General features: G+C 45.4%; 1 long non-coding RNA gene across 1 annotated transcript; it reads right to left on the reverse strand.

Annotated features, from left to right (window-relative positions):
* Positions 1-452: 452 nt before the first annotated feature.
* LOC135397923 (uncharacterized) lies at positions 453-1,030 on the reverse strand. The gene is made up of 3 exons (XR_010423886.1): positions 893-1,030; positions 664-759; positions 453-540 (listed from the first exon to the last, which is right to left on the reverse strand). It is a non-coding gene; the product is annotated as an uncharacterized LOC135397923 (long non-coding RNA).
* Positions 1,031-8,211: the final 7,181 nt, after the last annotated feature.

The raw sequence follows: 8,211 nt of genomic DNA on the forward strand, positions 1-8,211 counted from the left end.
ACACAGTATTTGTGCACCGACCCACTAAAAATGTAGTGAATGTGGCATTGCCCACGGTAATGCACCAAGTTGAACACAATTATTGTAGAATCCAGGTATTTTAGCTTACATGTCAAGCCAGTACCACATCCAGTGTGAAGTTGTGACAAATAAATAGTTTCCATTTTTCTTAGCTCTCAGAACACAGACAGTGAATTAATAAGAGTAGACAATGTTAACATGAATTCTGGGCTATTCTTCAATTAAAGATTCACAGATAGTAAAGGCACCTTCCTCAATGGACGTTGATGACACTGAAAATTCTAAAACGTTATCAGAGGCGACATCAGCTTCGGTGTCAAAGGATTGTATGTCCAACAGTAATCCAGCTAACAGTAACAAAAATGTGCAAAAGACAAATTAACTGAACTAATGTAACGTACCTTCTATATCAGACAGTGAAGCTTGTAACACCCATCCACAGGAACCAGTGTCCAGACAGCAAAAGTGCTTGAACTGGGAGATAGCAGCTAATCGGAATGGCGACCTTTGTTTTCCACCCTGAAAGCACAGGTTGTAACTTTGAGGGCAGATTTAAAAGTGGTGTCAAGATGTCTGCATGCGAGTGCACATGAAAAGTTGAACATAGGTGAATACTCAAATTATAACATCACATTGTCATACCTGTTGGTGGAGGTAGACTGCAACTAACGTGTCAGCAATTTCTTCATGCACCAGATGCAAGCCAGATCATGCTTCATTTCCGCCTTCAGCGTGCACCTGTGATAATTCAGAAGTTAGATTATCAATACTATTGTGTTGTTAATCGTGGTTATATCAGAGTAAGCGCAGTAGGACAGCTGCACAATCGATTCATTAAGCTTGCTATTTTTTTATCTGAACCTCGACTTACCTTTTTTGCTCTCGTTTTTTGCCTTGATCCTCCGTGGCACGTTCAAAATGTTGTGCGTCGGGCACCTCAGATTTTCATCAGACGATTTCGTGCCGAGATTCCAAATTGCCTCTGGAGTCGCGCGTAACCTATGATAACATTCGTGACGAAATCCTTGCAGTGGAAATTAGCAGGCACCACTGTCAGCCAAGAGCTTCGCACTGCTTGGTCTTTTGGCAGCTTATAAAGGTAACACTTGAATGCTCCGATGAATTGTTCTAACAGCGTAGCACCGTCGCATCTTCGACAACTTCGCCGTGGCATACACGTATCATATCGCTCCAGCCCATAAAAGGCAAGGTCAGAACAAGGAAGTGCACTTTCCAAACGACGCCGTGCCAAAAAAAAAAATATTCACATGCTTTGTTTCCGGCTTAGCAACAACATAACAGCTGTTCGCTTATGTACGATGCACAGAGGACGAAACGAAAGAAGCCAAGCGGCCAAGCCAAGAGTCCATGCCAAGCCAAAGACAGATAAACCGAGAGCAGTGACGTCGGTGCGCCCGTGCGCAGGGTTTGCCGACGGTCTGACGGCCGGGCGTGGGAACTAAAAAAACTGTTTTCTAAAAAACTACGAACAGTTGGAGCAAGATATTTCGCACACATATTCAGTGTTCGGTAATGAACACACAGCGCGAGTATCGCTCAGTTCTGCGGCATTTCAATATCGGCATATCTGACCTTTAAAGGTCAGCTACGCCGATTTCCCGATGTGTTGAAACGGTTGTGATATTCAGAACGAGCACATCCAACTGCCCCCGAAACGCACCTTCGTTTCTCAATTTTGTCTTCCTATTACGAAAATTAATTCATCAAAGAAACCAAAACAAGCCATGGGCACAGCCATTTTTGTGACGTAGATGGGATAAACCTGCTCCAACTACTTAGATAGAGAATCGTGCGTCTGATTTGATGAAAGCTGAGGCTTTCTCTGACTTCCCTGTCGTCTTCTCCCGTTTGCGAGGAAATCCAGTTATGGCCGCCGGCTACGATGAGCGTTTCGTCCGAGGTAATCCCGAGAACTATTGAACGATGGAAACAACAACCGCGAACTCACCTCAACATCATTTTCAGCGTGAAATTGTGATTATGTGCTCGAGAACTTCGCAGTTCAACCGTTCAGCTGCCATTCACGTCAACCCGTTTGCTGATTTTACTACAAGTGCAGGAATGGGAGCGATTGAGCAACAACGTGAGACTTGGTGATTGTTTGAGCATATACCTGCAGAGGACTGGTGTTCAAAGAAAAAGGCCGTATTTCTGCCCATGCACATCGTGCGATTGCCAGGCTTGTTACACGAGATACATTTATTGTGCAGCATCATAGCGCGACTGCAATGAACGACGTAGAAATGTATCGTGACCACTCGAACTGCATTCGTTGAACCATTCGTCGGTTATATGAAAGTGCTCATTAGAGTTGCCCCGCACAAAAAGTGTTGGATGTAGTTTTGTAGTGTGTTGTTTATCTCGTAGAGCGCATCGCGGCATGTAGGTCGAGAGACCTTATACGTATTTTTTGCATGTTTACTTGAGTGTGCGCATTGTTCTATACCACACAGGCCATATTTAATTCATAACAGTTTCGCAAATAAACACGTACGGGTCGATCTCATATTGCTTTTGAGTTAGACATAGTGTCTTCAGATCAGGGTATGTGTATCCTGTTTGCTGGGCCCAACAGATGTTATTAAGGGTAGTGCAACATTTCCCACTTCTTGAACCATGCTAACATTGCCAGAATAAGGGACATTACACTGTGCTGTGTATTCCACACTCAGTTGTCTCGCGATGTAAACCCCCAATTATTATATTGGGTACTCCACATGTTCAACCAGTCAGCACTTCCCATATCCTATCTTTTTAAACATGTGCTTAAAATTGCACAACTGCCACTCATAACTTTGCCACCAAATTAGTCAGTGACAAAAGGTATACAAAAGGTATGTATGTACTTACTTAAAATGTAAAATGTAAATGTACTGCTTAAATGTACTCTGAAAGCGCTGGCACCTCAGGCATGGTTGCTCTAAGCTAGCGAGCAACAGCAAGGGTATACGAACACAAGAAGTCGAGCACAAGTGATGGAATGCCCTTGATTAATCAGAAAATGAAATGTCTCAGTGCCAGGTGTCACGGTTCCGTCAACAAAAACAGATGAACTTTAAAGGGGCGTCTGGTTGGCACTCGTGACAGCCTTCAGCTTGAAACCCAGACGGTGATAGTTGAGACGTGGAGTGCAAGCTTTTCGGTGGTGCCAGAATGCCTGCGAAATCATTTAACAAATAAGGCAATTCCAAATCTGTACTGAGAATACACCTGCGGGCGTAATCTCTAAAGGATGAAGCAGTAACTGACAGATAGCGTATTTTTCTCTTCTACGTGATGCAATTTGCACCGCATGACTGACTTGTCTAACATTACGCGTCTTACCTTTATCTGCTGCCTAGTCCTGCCCCTGCAATCTCCTGCTGCAGATAAGGTTGGCACAGCATCCCGGACGAGACATCTTCGGCTTCTTGCGAAACAAGTTGCGCATTGCTTCCGTAACATTCGTATGAGCCAGATGAACAGATCAAATCGCTGCTTTCGAAGGTGGCACCCAATCGGAGTTGTAACCGATTGTTGCAGTCAATAGATTTCTCTTTCGCCTTTCGGAAAAGTGTGGTTTGAAACATTGGAACTGCATGCTGAAGTGTTCTTGCAGACGGGAGCAAAACGCTCACGCATTCTCGGCACGCACAGAACACGAATCACACCAGGAAGACTGTACTGGCCTAGCAAATGCTTTGCAGCCGAAGGAAGCAAAACTCACGTTCCTCGTGGGTTCAGTGTCCAGAGTCGTAAAGTCCAGAAATATACTGGCTCTCTAATAACGAACTGTTTATCACTTCCCCAATGTGAATCTGCGCAGCAGACGGCTCGGCAGGAAAAACTGGCCGGCTTGGCGGAAGAAACCAAGCCAAAAGTCATACCAAGCCGGAGCACGGGCAGACCACGAATGTGTCATCGACACAGGGTTTGCGGGCCACAAGACGGGATGTCAGTGAAACTAAAATTCACTTTTCGGAAAAACCGCGAGGAGTTTGGGATAATCTATTTTGCATACATATTCAGTGTTCCCTTATGAACACATCGTGTGAGTACCATTCCATTTCTGTAACACTCGAAAATCGGCGTAGCTGAGCTTTAAGCGTAGTCAATCGGGGGACTTGAAGACGGAGTGAACCAGTTTGTACAAGAAGACACAATCGTTAAAAGTTTTAGGTTTGCAAGCCAAGCTTCTCCAGGATATGCTCGTAATTGTGTATACTCTGACATCAATATGTCGGTAATAAAGAATAGAAATGAAGCGGCGTACGACATGTTCAATGTCGTCAGAAAGCGCTTTGCTTGTACAGTTCCAGGCAACAGTGACAAATCCAGGATGGGCAGCACAACAGCAAATAATAACCTAAACAAACACATTTGGTTGAGCAAATGACTTAGTGATGCGTGCAATGATACCAAGTTTGCGCACCGCTGAACTGGTTATACTCGACACGTGTGGCTGAAATGTTAGAGAGCTCTCAATGAGTATACCAAGATCACGAACAACGAAATTTATTCTTATATAATGGGAGTCAAGTGTGTAATGATGAACAATGGAATTAGTTTTTCTAGTCAAGGAGATAGCAAGAGTCTTCCGAATATTAAGGTTTAACAAATTTTTAGAACACCACATATGAATACGAGAAATATCATCTTGCAACAGATCACAATCATGATAGCTTTCAATGCATCTGTACAACTTGATATCATCAGCGTAGAGGAGCACCCTTGAGTTACGTACACAGGATGGTAAATCATTAATTAAGGTGGCACGTCGCGGTCGCCGAACCCCTTTCTTTCAGCACATATATATGTATATAGGTGTGTATATATATATAGGTCCTGATGAAGACAGTGCCACTGTCGCAACGTCGACCATTTTGTTAAAATACCATGTTGTAGTTTTCATGTTAAATTCTCCACTAAATAAACTAGTTTTTGTTAACCTCTCTGTAATCAGAAGTAGTAGTAATCAACGTAGTTTATGCAACCCGATAATGTGTTTCTTCTTTCTTGTCTTAAGGGTTCTGATGCGTACAGAGACCACGTGAAGGACTGCATCGTAAAAGTCACCCGTATGCTGGTAGGAATCGGAGCGGTATGTTACTGGTTGACTTCACTTAGTCTCATGTTTTTGGCTTAGATAGTGGTTCGTGAGCGTAGAATGCTCCGACACTACCATCCTACAGGAATGTCAATCCGTACAAAAATTCAATTCGTGTAACTTCTAAGGAAGGTGACAGCTTAAGTCTTTTCATCGCCCTACTCTGCGTCAGCCTATCGGATATTGTCCACGACCAGCATATGTATGAACTGTCCCTCCAACACTATGGCACTACGAAAACAAAAGCAGCATTATGGACGTTGGGGCGCTACAAACCTCACTGTCATCTCGGGGAACCGAAGATGAGAAATGCAACGTACTCTGGCGTGTAGCTTCAGAGATCGTCCTTGGGAACCAACTAGGGCGTTTTATATCCCCCTCTTGTTCATTCTCATTTCACCCCTCTGATTCGTCATACGACAAATATGAATACGATTTTGTTGAACAAGATTGTGCACATAGAAGAAAACAGCTTGGTCTTCGTGACAAATCCGTCCCGTGTCATACTTTCTGGCTGACATTTCCTATGAAAATATATAGATCCCCCCGGTGGGCGTTGAACACATCATTGGTGTCGACTGGTGCGTACTGTAAAGTGCACGGAGAAGGAGAAAACTGGAGGAGAGAGCTCTTCGCTCGTTGGCTCTCGACCACGAAGGAGCAGTAAGGAGACCGAACCTCGGCTGAAGAAAGACGTCCAAATAGGCCATTTAGAAAAAGCTCCAGGGAGCAGCGCGCGCCCTGACAGGGCTTGCCGGGAGATGCGATGCAAAAACGACATCGATTTGCTTTTCCTATCATCTCCGATCGTCGTCGTCGTCGTACTGGTGTACGCACTGTCGCTGTCGTTTTGCACCACATTTCCCAGCCGCCATGCCAAGGCGGCGCGCTGCTCCTGGAAACTTTTGCAAATGATCTATTCCTCGAATCATTCTTGGCCGTGGCGCAGCGCTCGCGTTTCCTCCGGTACTAGCTCCGGGAAATCTGCTGCCCGGCAATGCGCCGTTTGTGTTCGAATACTCTACTAAAAAAGCGTTCAAAAGGAGTTGTTGTGGAACTTCCACTCTGACTGTAATGGGGGGGGGGGGGGGGGACCGCGACTACTCCGCTCTTTATAATCGAACCTCTTTATTCCGAGGACAAACGAAGACCAACCAGAACGTTCCTAAAAAAGGAAACAGAACCCAAAACCCTCGTGTATGGCAACTGCCGTCTTCCTCTTCCTTGCACTAAACCAGAACATCCTCCCCCGCCCAAAATATGAAAACAAGTCCACTCATTGTTCAATCACTTCGAGAGGGTACAATAGCTGTACTGGCCGACGAGTGCCCGCCCACAACTGGGAAGCTTCACTTGGCACGAACCGCACGTTGCCGTCACGCCCCGTGTACAGCTCAACGATTCTTACGAGTCTCCACATTTGTCTGGAGAGCTTTTCTTCGTGGAGAAGGACCAGGTCGCCTTCTCGAAGGGCCGTTGATTTGTTTGGGGTCCGGCACTCGTGAGCCGACCTCAAAACTGAAGTAAATATTATCTTCTCCACCTTTTCCAGGAAGATATCCACCATTCTCTGTCGATGTCTCCACCTTTTAACTGTGCCGTCGCTGTTGAAGTATTTGTTTCCGCTGCTGGTTGTTCCGGTAACGTCGTTAAAGTTATGCCCACTAGCATAGTGCACTTGTGTCGGAGCAGCTGGTTCTTCAGTGGATGAATGTAGATAAGTGAGAGGTCTGGAGTTCACGGTGGCCTCCACCTCGTGCAGGAGTGCTGTCAATTCTTCGAAGCGTTAAACTCTAAACCCAGTGACGGATAGGTGCCGTCTGATCAACTGGCACATTTCTTTAAAAATGTGCCAGATGACTTCGAGAAGCCCGCGGTGCCTGCGAAAGCTGCAGGTGCTGTGTGCCCCCTGAAACAACTGGTACGACATCCCTGCTGACGCCAGGAGCCGTAGTGTACCGGACGTATTGCAGGGTTACTCGAACCCCACTATACGCGAGGACACATTGTGCGCCCCTCGAGTTTCTAACAGAAAAATTACCTCAGGCTTCACAAAAAAGGAAAAAAAAGAAAAGAAAGGAAGAAAATGCACCAAGGACATCGCACTTGAAACACTAAATTTTATTGGCGTGCACATACCTTTGAATTGTATGCAGTACATCAGCGTTTGCCGAATGGAAAGCATACACGGTTCCCTAATATACACAACCCATCCGAATGCACCAACCAGTCCTCCAAACATCGAATAAACAATCCTCGAAACTCCGAACAGGCTGCACTGCAAAGCTCAAACAATATCAACCATAGTGACGGACACGACAGTTCCCTCAAACGAAATGGCCGACGAACAATTGTCCAAGCAAATGGCAACCAGACACGCTTTGATGTGAGAAGCGGTTGCAATTTTGCACACGTATGTTGTGACCGTTGAGACAGGAAACAACCTGTAAAGAAAGCGAAGTCAATATCGCGCTGGTATTGTTCCAACATGAATGCTGGAACAGTACACCATTTTGTAACCATTGTGTACACCATTCACGTCCTTGCAACCGATAGAGTCCACGGTCACCTGTAAACGAAATAATACAATTAGCCTCACTTGTAAATGTACATCGTCGCTTCACCGATGCAGCCGATCCTCTCCTTCCGCCATTGCAATGCGTCCACCGTCTGCAACAGAATGTACTTCGATGGTTAAACACAAGTAAACGCAGGCGTCGTACGATGCATCACAGCTAGGTTGACTTACCTTAAAAGGACAGTCTGGACCCCAGATGTAAAATAAATAGGCTTCATCAGATGATTCCTTATATCTTTCCGAGCCACCATGCAAAATATTTTGTTTATATTCGGCTCCGAGAATTTGTGATGTAATTTTCAACTTGCATCTTTTGCCCCCGACTGAAAGCCGCACTTGGACAGCCGTGACGCCAGAAGCGTTCTCTTCCGGCCTTTGCGGCGTCCGCTCGGCTCCTCTCGGCGGGCTGTGTATTCTTTGTGCCTCGCCGTTCTTTGTTTCCGTACTTTCAATACGCATGACATCCCTGTTTTTTATTAACAGTGGCTGGTTACTGCATATGTGA

Source organism: Ornithodoros turicata, chromosome 6, assembly GCF_037126465.1.
Source record: "Ornithodoros turicata isolate Travis chromosome 6, ASM3712646v1, whole genome shotgun sequence".
NCBI lineage: Eukaryota > Metazoa > Arthropoda > Arachnida > Ixodida > Argasidae > Ornithodoros > Ornithodoros turicata.